This window comes from Sciurus carolinensis, chromosome 16 (genome assembly GCF_902686445.1).
Source record: "Sciurus carolinensis chromosome 16, mSciCar1.2, whole genome shotgun sequence".
In the NCBI taxonomy this organism is placed as follows: domain Eukaryota; kingdom Metazoa; phylum Chordata; class Mammalia; order Rodentia; family Sciuridae; genus Sciurus; species Sciurus carolinensis.
Genome location: NC_062228.1, coordinates 30100960 through 30113297, shown reverse-complemented (window position 1 = coordinate 30113297; position 12338 = coordinate 30100960). Strand labels below are relative to the sequence as shown.

The following is a 12338-nucleotide window of genomic DNA, read 5'->3' as shown; positions in this document are numbered from 1 at the left end:
GAAAAGTGACCACGTCTTCTCCTTTTGGTCATGGAAAATTCCAAACATATTCAAAGGTCGACAGCATGAGATGATGAAATACCCATGACTCAGCTTCAACAGCTGCTCACAGCCTGTTTTGTTCCAGCTGTACCCTCACCTACGCAAAGACATCCAGTTATGTCACCCACAAATATTCAGTAAGCATGTAGCACCTTTGCAATTAGAAGTGAAAAGAAATACTTGAACCATTCTAAACTAACTTCCCCAAATTCTCCTGGAAATAAAATGTGACTCAGTCTTGGGGATTCAGAAGAAATATGTTCTCTATTCATAATTGTTAATACTTATGTTTACTGCAAAGGAAATTATTTGTTTAATCCAAAGGAAAGAATCTCTAATAGTGAAATTTCTACTATTTAAGGGAGAGGCTGCATTTTGGGGCAGGGAATAGGAAAATGTGGTCAACTACTTCACTGTAGTAGTGCCAGCCGGGGTAGGAAAATTGCTGAGCCTATCTCCCTCAATTCTTTTTGCATCTCATGCACCAAACCCCTTAGTATTGAGAAAATTATTTTGCATTATGTCTCAGGAGTTCATCAACCTCTCTGCCCTCTTCAAACAATGGAAAGTTTGGGGATTCCTGGGGGTACGGCACGTCATCCCATCATCCAATGTGCTTATTGGATGTCTACTGGACTCCCAGCTCTACCTGTGGCCCACTGGGATCTCTCTTTGACTTAATACCAGGTGTGAATTATTCTCCTGCCTTGTTCATTTGGATTAGAAACCCCGTGATATTAAACGGGGCTCATATAGTTTTTCCTCTTCCTTTTGAAGCAATATAGATGCTTTGGAGGGATTCTGGATTGCATTAGTTGATAGTGTCCAATTTTCATGTGAGACATATGGAAAGACTCACCTCCACTTAAGGCTTATTTCCTAGGACTGGCTGGCTCATGGTGGGGCGAGGGGGCGGGCATCACTACAAAATGCTAGAGGCCTTCCAGGCCCCTGTCCTTGGAGCACACCTCTATCCTGGTCTTGCACTGACCTCGGCACAAGTAGAAACTCAGTACGTGGAGGACTGTCGCTGAGGATCCGGCCCATGGGAAACTCTCAGGCCTGGGCTTTTCCCTCCTTGTAACACTGGAAAGCCAGCTCCTTTGTTTTCTGTGATGGAGGGTGTCATGCTGTGGTGCTTCCTTTTTGCTTATTTGAGTTAGTGGAGAAAAGCAGTTCTGTGCTTCCCACCAGTTAGGCTGTGTTTTCCTGGCAAATATGATTACCCCAGCACAGAGAGTCTGAGTAAAGTTTTTTTTAAACATATTTTTTTAGTTGTCAATGGATCTTTTGCTTATTTGTTTGTTTGTTTATGTATTTACCTGTGGTGCTAAGGCTCAAACCCAGGAGGGCCTCCACGTGCCAGGCAAGCGCTCTACCACGGAGCCACACCTCCAGCCCCCTGAGTAAATGTTTGACCTTCAGTAAGAGTCCAGAATTGAGGTGTGTGCATCGTGAGAAAAGAGGACAAGCTCAGGGTGACAGAAGTAAAGATGGATGAGATTGTTCCTATACCACAGGGCCACAGGTGGGGGGGCTGGAAAATTTGGGGTCTAATTAGGATTCTCTGCAGAAAAAGCCTGCTGAAGATTTCTGGGGAAAGATTCTCCTGGTGGGAGAAAAGACCCCATGGGTGGAAGTTCATGATGCTCTTTGGCAAAGAAGGGCAAGAGGTTTCGGGGTGTAAAGAGAAGCAGAACTGCTTTTGAGCTTGGGGATCGAGGGGAAGATTGAGGGGGACAGGAACAGAGGAATGCTTACTAACAAACTGGCTAGGGATCAACCTTGAACCTCGGGTGTTTTCCAAGAGCTTGCCGTGAGGAGCTGCTTTCTGCTCAGTTGCTCTTGGTCCCACCAGATATCGATTGGCCGTGATGCAATGGCAGCCTAGGACCTGAGGTCACCCTGATATATTTGGGTTACAGAAGTTCTGAGGGCCCAGCCTTTGGGAAGAAGAGGGGAGGAGAGCAAAGCACTTCTCTGAGGAAGTACAGGACAGTTGTCGCTAAGGAATCAGCTGTGGCCTTGGGTGGGCAGAAAGGGCCTCGGAGCAGGTCGGGTTGGCTGTGTGCGGGTGGGTGGACCGGCCTGCTGTGCTGAGACCCGTGCTGCAGCAGGCGGAGCTGGGGAAGGAGCAGAGCTATGCGGGACCAAGACACATGTCAGCAAGTCTTCCATCCCTCCGTCCTGGGGACTGGGCTGGCCGGCCCGAGTTTCCTGGCATTTGGTCATGAAGTAGGTAAGGCCAGCTGGCTCCAGAGCGTTTCATAAAGCCTGTGTCAGCCTCGTTTGGGGGTCTTGTTTGCTGCCTGGGAGGTGACACTGCTGCCTGGCCGAGGCCCAGCCATTCCTCTGGGGCGCATGTGGAGGCGCTGGATTCTGATAGGATCTTACAAGCCAGGAAAGGATGGGGGACGGGAAGGTAGGGCTGGTGATGGAACGCAGGGTGAGTCTCACAGCCAGAGCGGGTCCTCTGGGCTTCAGCTAGTCATCATCCCTGGCAGGGAAGAATTCTTAGTGACCCAGAGGCCACATGAGTGTTCCTTCTCCCTCCTACTGTGAAGTATTCTGCGTGAACCTCGGCCCCCTGGGGGCTCTTCCATATGGGATGCAGGGCATGCTTTGGAAAGGCATCCGTGACCCAGTACACCCACAAAGCCTTCTTCCCTGGAAACAAAAAACTGCTCTAAAGCCCAAGTTTTATGCAAACACTTAGGAAGGCAGTCTTCCTGCCTCTTTGCATTACTGTCACTTCAACACATCTCTCCCAGGTCCTTGCAGCAGGGAGCTGGGTTTGCCTCTGAAGCCAGGGATCCATTTCCAGAGAGGTTTCTGCACCCTTGACTCCCCTTGCTCAGGTCTTTTTAAACGTCATTTGCACTTGAGGTTTCCCTGTCTTGGGAGCACAGGAATCTTTTCCAGAAACTTCTGATGCGACCAGGAATAAAAACACCCAGGTCAACCAGGAGTGACCTGGGGAGCATCCTGGATGCAGTGTCTCAGGTGCACTTCTCTTCCCTGCGAGAGGGAACAAGGGTGGCTCACGTCCACTGGGTGTGTGACGCGCGCACTCTTCTGGTGCTCAGCTAGTCCTTTCTAATTTAGCCTCACGCTGCTCAGCGCGGGGGCTGGCAGAGGGTTGGTGAGACTAACACACACAGGCTTCATCCCAGGTTCTCTCCCCAGCTGGGCAAACTCAGGAACTTGGGTTCTGTGCTGTGCCATTGAGAGCTCAGCATCTTCTGGGGTGCAGTTTTGATGTGGGGGATGGGGTGCAAGCATTTCCAGGGAGGAGCGGGCAGAATTGGTTCTTCCTGGAAGCCCCTGGGGCTCTGGTACCAAAGAACTCAGAATGAGCTGCACCATGGCCGTGTGCATGTCCATGATTTTCTACCCCTGGCAATGATGGACCCACGTGGATGCTTAGAGCAGCCTCACCCAGGAGTTATTCCACACCAGGCCCATCTCTTGGAGCTGAGGATGGAGATGAAAATGTCTCAGTCTTTACTCCTGGTGACTCTAAGACCCCTGTGCAGGTGATGCAATCCAGAAATGAATGGGAGGGATCAAAGGGTTGGGGTAAAAGTTGCAGATGCAGCCAGTAAGCCTCCTGGCAGAATTCCACACAGAATTCCCAAGTCTCGCCCATCCTTGGAGAGCCCTCTTTCATGGGTCTGTTGGCAAGAAATGCAGATGCTCCCGGACATGATCTAGAGGAAGAAGTTTGGACATGAAGAGCTCACCTGTGCATCGGAGGGGAGAGAAGGGTTTTGGAGTTCTCCAGTGAGACCTTGAGAAGGAGTTTGGGGTCCTGGAATCGAGATGGGAATAAAGGCTCCCTAGTAGTGTACCATCCTGCTCGGACCTGCGCAGGGTCTCAGGCAGGCATTAACTGAGAAATCTAGGAAGAGTGAAGAAGAGAAATTTCCAGATTAAAGCTGTTTCCTGTCAGCACAGTAATTATTTGACTATTTTCACTCTGTCTCCCTGAACTCCAACTCCAAAGACCTTAAGTAAAAACATGGGTCACAAAGAATAGTGTGCACTAGGAATGAAGGTGAGATTCCAGGGAGCGATAAGCCTGGGAGGCCCAAGGCAGAGCAGGCAAGTGGGTTAGGGGATGATTAACCAAACAGGAAAGGACTGTGGCGCCCTGACGGAGGACAGATCTGTAACCGCTCCACCCTCCTGGGAAGGTGAGGCTCACAGCGTGGGTTGGAGGGGAGGTGAGATCCTTCTACTGCACAGCCTGGGCAAGCAAGCGAGGCCCTTGCTTTGGGCACAACAGGTCAGGGAGTGCCCAAAACCCATCAAGTCACGTCTTAATGTGATATTATAAAGAAATATATAAAAAGGAATGCAAATCACTTCCTTTACAAATGAGGAAAGAGGCCCAGATGCGCTCGCTGGCTCCCCCCCAACTCCCCCCACTATCCCCCCACCCCGCCTTCCTCACACTGATTACATTTAAACACCAACCTAGGAGACTAGAAGCACAAGAAAGGGAGGAAAGGAACTGGTCATTGTGCTTGCATTTACACCGCGGATCATTTATGTGTACGTGTTTTAACGAAAAGTTTGGTCTTTCTGGTTGAATTTAGCAAAGCAAAATCTATTCCTCCTTTCATTAAACCTTGAATTCCCCAGGAAAAAAAAAAATGAATGGAAAAGTCCATAATGAACAAAACATCAAAATTTTACATAAAGACAAAATCAGCATTACTGATTTTTCCTTTTGCCACAGGTTCCAGTGTAGCTGAGCAATGCCAAGTTATAACCATTTATTTAAAAATCTGATTGCTTATTTATTTTTTGCTTTATTTTATTTATTTTATTTCAGTACTGGGGATTAAAGTGAGTTAAACTTCTAACATTGTGCTACATTCCAACCCTGTGTTAATTTGATGTTTGAGACAGGTTTTTGCTAAGTTGCCCGGGCTGGCTTTAAACCTGCAATCCTTCTGCCTCCACTGGACCCTGGAGCTGGAATAATAATAGGTCCGTGCCCCCTCTCCCAACCTGGCTGCATTAATTTCCATTTTTTTTTTAAAGTACCAGGGATTGAGCTCAGGGACACTCAAACACTGAGCCACATCCCCAGCCCTATTTCGTATTTTACTTAGAGACAGGGGCTCACTAAACCTGCTTAGTGCTTTTGCTGAGGCTGGCTTTGAACTCGAGATCCTCCTGCTTCAGCCTCTGGAGCTGCTAGGATTATAGGCATGAGCCACTGTGCCTGGTTTAATTTTGATTTTTTTTTAAAAAATCAAAGATGACTTACCCTGATCTCTGAGTTTGTGGGTGCACCTCTTAGTGACATCTATTACTCCCCTCACCCAGTCCTGGCCCTGCACAGGGCTGGAGACATTTGTATTTGGCTGTGAAGGAGAGCGATCCATGGGCCTGTGGGTTCACAGGGAAGGGCGGATGTCTGGGTGATGTCCACTCTTGCAGAATATTATTGGGGTTCAGAAAAGGAAACCCCAAAGTGTGGCACTTTGGCTTGCTGAGCGCGGAACTGGAGCAGCAGCCTGAAGGTCTCTGTCACTCCCCTCAACCCCTACCCCCACCTGGGGATCCTCTTTTTCTCCAGAAGTGCAGGGAGGGGCTTCCTCTGAGGTTTTCCTTGTCCTACTAAGGGAAGTTCCTAAGGAAGGAATGCCATTGTTGGTTGTCATGGACTCTCTCCCTGGAATCCAGGTTAGCCAGAGATTAACTGGCACAAGAAAAGACGGAAAGTCAAACACCACTCTCAGAGCTCAGGTGAACTTTGTCCCAGTCTATGGTTCATTCTTTCAGCCTCTAAAATTGCCTTTGGCTTCCACTTCCCTCTCCTCTAAGTACAGGGTACTTTAGTTTCAACCATCTGGCCCTTTGTATTAGTGCGTTTTCTGCTACTCTAATAAAATACCTGATTCTGACGACTTTATAAGGAAAAAGACTTAGCTCACAGTTCTGGAGGTTCAAGGGCATGGTGCCAACATCGGCTCTGCTCCGGTGAGGACCTCGTGGTCAATGACCTTACGGTGAAGCATGCAGGAAGAGGGAGAGATCACACCGTGAGACCGGAAGTCAGAGATCTGGGGGATCCAGGCTTGCCCTTTCATAACAACCCACTTCCCAGTAAACCACACCTCTTGCCATACTGGGGACCAAGCTTCCAACACCTGAAACTTTAGAGGGACACACTCAAACTGTACCCAAACCATAGCACCTTTCCTTGAATTTCACACTTCATGCGACTCTTGTGCACACATACAATTAATAAATGTGTAAGCTTTTCTCCTGTTAATCTGTTTTTGGTTTGTTTCTGCAGATTCTATTGTCAAACCTTTGAATGGGGGAGGAGATGATCCGTTTACCACTCGAATACCTCCAGAGATCCTGGATCACCATTGACAAAATATGCCTTTCCCCCTGCCCATTAGAGCCCCCGACTGGGGGCAAGTCTCGTGTTCACACATCACTGCAGGCCGCCAAGCTGGGGCCTCACTGGGACTCTGGTCCCAGATGGTGGGCACAGAGCCAGGGGCCCACTGGCCCAAGAGGGAAGTATTTGGGGAGCGGTGGGTTGATTTGATTTTGTCTCAATGGGAACTTTCTTTGGATCTCTTTCCCTGATTTCACTGCTCATTTCAAAACAACATTCTTTTATGAACAAGCACCCAGACATCAAATACTTCCACACCCTATGCTAGAAGTGCTGCAGGCCATGTTGTTCTTTTTCTTTTAAAGAGTTCCATGTAAAATCAGATGTTAACTCTCTGAATAAACCCAAGTGGAAAGGGTTTTTTTTTCCCTCTCTTTAATAACACCAATGACAATCAGAGCAGGTGGAAAGAATATGTGCCCCTCACTGAACCGTGTTAGGATAGTTAAGAAGAAAAACACCAAGTTGTTACATATGTAACCAACAGTTCTTATTTATTGATGGTGAGAAAAATGAATACCAAAGCTTCCAGGGAAACTGCGGCGGGGGAAACGTTAGCACCAAGGATGATTGATTTCTTTGAAGGGGCCTATTACTTTTATAAGTGGATTTTGTTTTGGATTTGGTCAACACCAACTTCTCCCACTTTTTCCTTGTTGAAGCTTGTGTCGGCCCATCATTTATTTTGGCCAGCAAACCAAACTAGGAAGGAAGACCAGGATTCGGGACTTCAGTGATGAGCATGTACCCCCCAAATTCTGAAGTTATAGAGTGTGGAGCCGGCTGGGATCTTGGAAGTCGACTGGTTGAAATGGTACGGTACCCACTTTGGCCATGTCTACACTTCCTTTGTTATATGGTGATTGGAAAATGAGACTGAGAAGGAAATGAATTTAAGCTGGGATCACACTGTAGGCTGGTGATGGAAATGGATCATTTCTTTTTTCTTTTTTCTTTTGTTTTTTGGTAGTGGGGATTAAACCCAGGGGTACTTAACCATAGGGCCATATCCCCAACTCTTTTTATTTTTTATTTTGAGACAGTCTTGCTAAGTTGCTTAGGGCCTCGCTAAGGTGCCCAGGCTGGCCTTGAACTTGTGATCCTCCTGCCTCAGCCTCCTGAGTCACTGGAATTACAGATGTGCACTATTGTGCCCAGCTGGATCATTTCTTAAAGAGATGCTTTGTGAGAAGACTCAAGGCCTACATTTCCAGTCTTTGTTTCTTTAATTTTTTTTCCCTAAAGTACTATGTGAAAGAACAGCTTCATTAATTGTTATTGACTAGAGTGCAGGTGGCTTTGATAGTCACTCATAGAACCCCCAGGAGCATTCTAATACCTGTTTCCTTCCAAAGATCATCTTCCCCACATTAGTATTGCACTGCGATTTCAAACACTTGAACTTCACACAGAGGGCTGGAAGGAGCCTCAGGAACCTTAATTGTTGCTGGTGGTGATCAAAGTGAATGTTAAGATCTGCCTACTGCTGCAGGGCAAGATAAAGTAGACCATCTTTGATGATCTCTCTGCCTGCAGCCCTGGGCCTGACAGAGCTCCAAACATGTTTGTCTCAAACACTGTTGAATCTGGGAAAATTCACACTGAGCAACTGCTTCCTGTCGCAGTCACATGTATTCTTCTCTTGGTAAAATAGCAAGCAGAGGAGGAAAGGTCCCCACCTGCATTCTTACAGATTTGTGCCAGGCTCTGAGGGTCCACCGTCAGCTCCTGCCGGGTGGCTCAGTGCACTGGCCCGGTGCCTTCTCCCCAGATGGGGTTTATCTGATACCTGAGTTTCTGGGCGAGTTCCCTTCTTACCTTTTGTTGTTATGGCGGTTGTTCATTTGCTTTGCTTGAAAAACTTTTATTTCACATGTATTCATGTAAGAATCAGAAAACAGAGATAAAGGAAAAAAAATAGATATTACACACAACCATAACCATAAGTAGCTTATATATATATATATATATATATATATTCTTCTGATTTGAACATGTACACAATCCAGTCTATCTTTTTAACAACAAAGATGGAAGCATAGGGTGTATACTGTTGGGCTACTGTTCTTTTCTTTTTTTGCTTTTTGTGGTGCCTTGTGCATGCAAGGCAAGCACTCTCCCAACTGAGTTACATTCCCAGCCCCCTTCCCCCCCCCCCCCCCCCAGTTCTTGGGATTGAACCCAGGGGTGCTCTACCACTGAACTACACCTCCAGCACTTTTTACTTTTATTTTGATATAGGGTCTCCCTAAGTTGCTGAGGCTGGTCTCAAATTTGTGATCCTCCTGCCTTAGCCTCCCAAGTTGCTGGGATTATAGGCATGTGCCATATATTTTAAGTCATTTCTAGATTACTTATAATATCTAATACAATGTACATGATATGTTAATAATTGTTATAGTATATTATTCAGGGACTAATGATGGGGGGCAAAGTCTACATGTTCAGTACAGACACATTTGTTTTTCTGAATATTTGCGATCCACAGCTGGTTGAATCCTCAGGTGTGGAACCCCCAGATACAGACTGTATAGATGGCTGTTTGAAAGTTGGAAATAATCTCACTTCAAGAAGAAGGATGTTTTGGATTGTCATGGACAGAATGTGAAGAGTGGAAGAAAATTCACTAGATGGGTCCCTGACTCTTATATCTTGAAATTTTTCTCTTTGTATTGAAAAGAATTAAAATAAGAACCCAGCTCAGAGTAGAGTCGCTGTCAATCTTGGCAGGTTCTAAAACAAGGACACGGTGTGTGAAAAGAATGACTACCCAGCCAGGCATAGCGTGGCATGCACATAAAAAAAAAAAAAAAAAATCAGTAATTTTCGCAGAAATATAACGAATCCAGGATCTTTTACAACATATCATTCATAAGATCAGGACTAGTGTCTAAAACTGCTAGACATAGAAAGACACAGGAAAACATGCTCTATACTCAAGAGAGAAGATAACAAGTGGAGGCTAATACTCAAATTACCCAATGTTGGAATTGGTAGACAGGATTTTAAAGCAGCTGAATAATGTGAAGAAAATATGTTTGTAATGAAGAAGCTAATGGGAAATCTCAGCAGAGATATGAAATAATAAAATGAACAAAGTAAACATTTTAGAACCAAAAACAAAATGTCTGAAATTTTAAAAGTACAGCTGAGAGTACAGGGAGATCAGTTGGGGTAGAGGAAAGGAATCAGAGGAGGGAGGAAAGAAGAGTAAGGGGAGGTATTGGGGAATGAAACTGACCAAATTCTGTCCCATGCATGTATGATTATGCCACAGTGAAACCCACTACTCTGTATAATTAATGTGCATCAATAAAAAGATACCAAGAAGGCGGAGGTTATGGTAGAGCGCTTGCCTAGGGTGTATGAGGCACTGGGTTCGATTCTCAGCACTGCATATAAATAAATGATTAAACACATACATAAATGTCCACTGACAACCAAAAAATATTTTTTTTAAAAAAAGATACCAAGAAAGAAGTCGTTTTGAATAAATAAGTGTTTTGATGGGAGTAAAACATTGTCAGAGATTTTTAAAAAATGCACAGTTGATTATAGATAACAGAAGAGTACGTGAAATTAAAGATGCATCAATAGAAACTATCTAATCTAAGGAACACAGAGATAAAAAGATTTTTTTAAAAATGAACAGAGAATGAATGATCTGTGGGAAAATATGAAAAGATCTAATATGCATGTAATTGGAATTCTAAAGAGAAAAGAGATGAAAACGAAGCCAGAAAAAAAAATTTGAAGAAACCAAAAAAAAAAAAAAAAAAAAAAAAAAGGTAAGTACAGAATAAATTATATCTAGGCCTGTCATAGTCAAACTGCAGAAAACCACCTTAAAGAGATAATCTTGAGTAGCCAAAGCAAAGAGGAACATTACATGCAGCAGGGAACAATAGTTCAAATGCCCTTCTCACTAGAAAATATGGATGCAAGACAGTGGAATCACACCTTTAAATTGTTGAGAAAGAAAAACGTCAACTCACAATTCTATAGCCAGCAAAAATATCCTTCAAGAGTAAAGCAAAATGAAAGCATTTTCTACAACTAAAAGGCAAGAGAGTCTGTCACCAGCAGATCTATACAACGAAGAATACTAGAGGAAGTTCTCCAGGCTGAAGGGAGATAATACTAGATGAAACCTGCCATTAATAAGGTACAACAGCCATGACTGGACTTCTCCTTGGGCCCACTGATCCCATAATGGAGGTAATAAAAGGTGAGGTAAGCGTTAGCATTATTCACCAAATAGTTCCGGTTTTCTTCTTTAGGCAAATGGCAGCATTGCCAACTTCACTTCCTGGGGTTGTGTATGGCAATCTGACTCGCTTTGGTCAATGAAATGTGACAAAGTATTAGAGTGTGAGATTTGCCTGGTGCCCTTTTCTCTGGTCTTAGCAATCGTGGTTATTAATCAAGGTTCTCTGGAGAAACAGAACCTATACATACACACTCTTCTAGTTTATGCTTGTTTTGGGGTTTCTGATGTGCCTTCAGATTTTTGTTTCTGATATTCCATCTAGAAGTTATAGCTATTATTCCTCCATTACTGGAAGCATAAGCCTCTTTTTACGATTATAAAATTTGACACATATTTGTGGCATTTTTTACCTTCCCGTATACAGAGGTTTTTGTTTTGGTATTGGGGATTGAACCCAGGGGTGTTTTACCACTGAGTTACATCCCCAGTCTTTTTATTATTTATTTTTTAAATTTTGAGACAAGGCCTCACTCACTAAGTTGCCCAGGCTGGTTTGAATGTGCGATCCTCCTGCCTCAGCCTTCCTGGCTTACAGAGCTCTTCCTGCCTCTGTGTGCTCCCTGCGTTCCTGTAGGATACCCGCACTGCAGCAATCTCAGTTCTGCCCAAATGGAAGTCTGTACTTTTATTATTATTTTTGCGGTGCTGGGGATCAAACCCAGGGCCTTGTGCATGCAAGGCAAGCACTCTACCGACGAGCTATCTCCTCAGCCCTGGAAGCCTGTCCTTGAGCAGCTCAGTGATCTTCCAGTGGATCCTCCCTCTGCTCCAGAGCCCTCTTCTGTGAGGGCAGAGCACACCAGGCCACATGTGCTGGCTGAAGTCTCCTGACTGAATACACAGTCTCCAGGCCACTCTTCCCTCCTTTGATTCAGTATAAGTGGAGACCAGGATCCAAGATGGCAGACTAGAGGGAGGCTGCGTTCCTTGTCACTCCAGTATAACCCCTCTGGAAGAACTGGGTCTAGTGTGACAGTGGCCCGGAAGGGTTAGCATCCTCTGACTGTGAAAGTAAGAAACAAAAAATGGAAATAAAAGCATTCCATTTTAAAGGTGTGCGTGGTTTTAGAACCACCGAGTCCAATCTTTTCATATTCACGTTGAGGTGCAAGATCCAAGGAATTTGGCCTAATTATGGATGTCTGCTCACTTCGTAGCAGAACCAGTGGACCTTGATCAGTGGACTCAGGATTTTATGTAGTTTGAACTATATTTTGCTACTGTCATCCAGCAATCTTGTATGGAAGACCCTCTTAACATCCAAACAGCTTCAGAAGTGTGTGAGGACAGATGAAAAGGCTCTCCAGAAGATTTTTTTAAAAAATTAGGCTTTATTTTTTTAGAATGGTTTTAAGTTCATGGCAAAACAGAGCAGAAAGTACAGAGTTCCCATAAGCTGCCTTCCCCCACACATATAGCTCCCTCTACTACTAACATCTGGCTCCATCATGGTAGAATTATTACAACCGGTGAAACTGCCTCCTCTTATCATTATTACTTAAAGCCCACAGCTTGCGTGAGGGTTCACTCTTAGTTTTGTGTCCACTATTAGCATCGAATGGAACAGTTCCACTGCCCTAAGAATCCTCTGTGCTC

General features: G+C 44.9%; 1 long non-coding RNA gene across 1 annotated transcript; it reads left to right on the top strand.

Moving 5' to 3' along the window:
* The first annotated feature begins 2000 nt into the window (after positions 1 to 2000).
* On the top strand, positions 2001 to 9526 carry LOC124967307 (uncharacterized). The gene is made up of 3 exons (XR_007105510.1): positions 2001 to 2281; positions 7135 to 7286; positions 8961 to 9526. It is a non-coding gene; the product is annotated as an uncharacterized LOC124967307 (long non-coding RNA).
* Positions 9527 to 12338: the final 2812 nt, after the last annotated feature.